This window comes from Petaurus breviceps, unplaced genomic scaffold (genome assembly GCF_028583685.1).
Source record: "Petaurus breviceps papuanus isolate PSGF00001 unplaced genomic scaffold, PetGlider_PUasm1.0 90667, whole genome shotgun sequence".
Classification (NCBI taxonomy): Eukaryota; Metazoa; Chordata; class Mammalia; order Diprotodontia; family Petauridae; genus Petaurus; species Petaurus breviceps.
Genome location: NW_027187302.1, coordinates 8925285 through 8928197, shown reverse-complemented (window position 1 = coordinate 8928197; position 2913 = coordinate 8925285).

Here is a 2913-nt window from a genome sequence, read left to right as displayed (position 1 = left end):
TAGGATTTGTTTTCCACCAATAACAAACTATCATGTAAAATTTGGAGGATTTTCCCCTCCATGACTAATATTTCTGTGATGGTGAATCCTAAATCTGTCTCCTTTTGTCTCAATTCTTACCTACCCCTTAGTGATTAGGAGTTGTCTAAGACAAGCCAATTGTGGCTTGGGAAACTTCTTGATTTAGGAAGAAATTTTTTTAACATTTCCCTGTGGACAGGGTTATTTCAGACATAGGATTGTGTCTTCCCATTCTGGAAAACACTTTTGTTTGCATTTTTTCTTTAATCTTTCTCTTCATAGGAAGTAGAATTTTTTTAGAATCCCTATTTTGCTTGTTTCTGGTTATATCCTGGAATTTTTTCAACGATTATTCACAGATGTAACAAGCTTATCCTGGCTTGGCTTCAACCTACTTTTATATGATAGCTACACTTATTGATATGGTGTATGACTTGAAAGCCTGAATGCTATTGAATACATAATTACTTGGTACGTGTTGATACATGAAAAAATCTTGTTTTCAAGATTTGAATTCATTTCTTTTGCATCTAAAAGACCGTTATTGCTGCAATATTGTTCATGTGTTACTTGTATTAATATTTGTGTATTAATGTAGGTACACATAAAGCAATCTCCAGGAAAGATGAGAGCTAAGATCTTTGAGGAGTATTCTTTTGCTTTTGCTGCTAAAGGCATAGAGTTCTCTTAATATCATGACTAAACTCAGACTTTAAGAATGGGAGTATTTTAAGGACAGGCAGAAAAGTGAAAGGACTGGAAGTGTACATTTAAGGCCACTAATATATGACAGGTGAAGTAATTTAGGAAATTTTTCTAAACCTGCCTGAGAATTTTGACCAGGGAAGTCAAAGGTCAGCTGAGGAAGTTATTTTTAGAAATTTCAGACTTGTCCATCCTCTGAGGATGACGAACTGCTTAAGGAAGTTGGAATCCTTCTAATCAGAGGAGACATTCCCATAGAGACTTGAATATCACAATTATGCCCAAGAACTCTATTGGGTAATATGGAGGCCATACCCCCTCTAGTATACAAATTTCATAGGCACTAAATGGACTTTTTCTCTAGAAGTGAACCATGTCTACAAGGAGAACAATCCTTAGAGACTTGAATGGGACAGGCAAGAACACCCTTGGGATACTAGAAGGCCCCAGAAGAAGGCTGTGATAAGATTGTCAAATACAGTGCCTAAGGGCGACAGTTGCAAAGACAAGGCCAGATGTTACCTAGAAAGAATGTATACAGATTTTAGCTCAGATGTTTGAGGGAGCAGATTAGAAGATCTTTATGCTAATTTTGTCTTTAATACCATACAGCAAGGAGAAAAGCCTATTGAGTTCCTCCTCAAGATTTAGCAATGTATGCAGAGACTAATAGAGACAGGAGCTGTGGACTCTGAGAATGCAGGAAAAATTACACTGAAGAGATTGTTCCAGGGCTTGGTACATGACCTTCATGCAACTGATGTCATCAGACCTATGTAGACACAGAAACCACTGCCCACTATGGTATTTATAAATCCTTTTGTCAGAGGTGATAAACATCACTGTTTCTGCCATAGGTTGAAATAACAGACATTGGGATTATTTTGATGTCTTCGTAATTCATGGCCAAGTAGTCTTGATTCCATCTAAGGAAACACCTGAAAAATTCTTAGTTCACTTCTTAAAGCAAATTCTGAATATTTTTTGTTGAAACCTGGCATGATAGTCCTATAGTTCAGTTGACAAGAAGACAGGATACATTTCCTACACTGCCATCTAGTGGAACTAGGATTTACCTTGCTCACTGGAGCCCTCCAGCAAGCTGATGGCACCGAGATTTCTCCCACTTTGTGTGGGTATATGCATTCAATTAGGTGATGACAAGTGGAGATATGTTAGCATGAAGAAATTTGGGTTTTCCAAATGGTGAGGAAAGAATTTGGAATTAGCGAGCCTCAAGCTCCATAACCATGTGGGCAGAATTGAAAGCAGGTGTCCATTCTTTCATTCTCTGTTCTCTTTCCAACATGCACTACCAGAAGGGCACCATCCCAGAGATGTCTGTTCATGCCGAGGAGTGTTAAGGAGTGTTACCAACTTGAATACCAGTAGATGTAGATAAGCATGTTAGAAATAATTTGAATCTATTATGAGAGCAGTCTAACTCACACAATGGAAAAAGGGAGACGTGACTTGAATGGGGAAATTGCCAATCTAAGTGGCACAGGCAATGAAGTGCTGGCCTCAGAGTCAGGAAGACTTATATTCAAATCCTATCTCAAGGCACTAGCTATGTGACTCTGGGAAAGTCATTTAAGCTCTTTCAACATCAGTTTTTCTCATCTGTAAAATGAAAAGGTTGGATTTAATGTCCTCTAAAGTATCTTCCATGTCTAAATCCATGGTTGTAAGGTGTTTTTTTTCTATAAGGTTTTGTTCTCTCTTTGTGAGAATACATATTTGTAGGTACAGGGAGTCTTCAACTTATGAATGTCTCATACATCCCACCAAGCTGTGGTGCCTTTCCAATTGCTTCCAGAGCCCTCTCTTCCCTTTCTCTCAAATCTCCATGCTACAGAAACTGTAAAACTAGCTCAGCCTCTCCTGGCCCATCATTACCCAAAATTGAGGCCCTCACTAACTTCTCCCATACTGTCCAGAACTCATACTCTCAACTATTGAATTATTTCCTGATATAGCTTGGTGTTTTGCTAAACTGCAAGAGTCTCCCTGCCAGGTCCCCCTCTTCTCTCCTTACCAAGTCAGTATTGCTAGTCAGTGCTAGCTTCCCTAGCTAAGTGCTGGCGTTGCATACATAAAAGGAGGAAAACAATCCTTTGAGCAGCTTATGATCTAGTGGGGGAAGACTACACAAAAGAAAGGTTAAAAGCAGGGGTGGGATGAAGA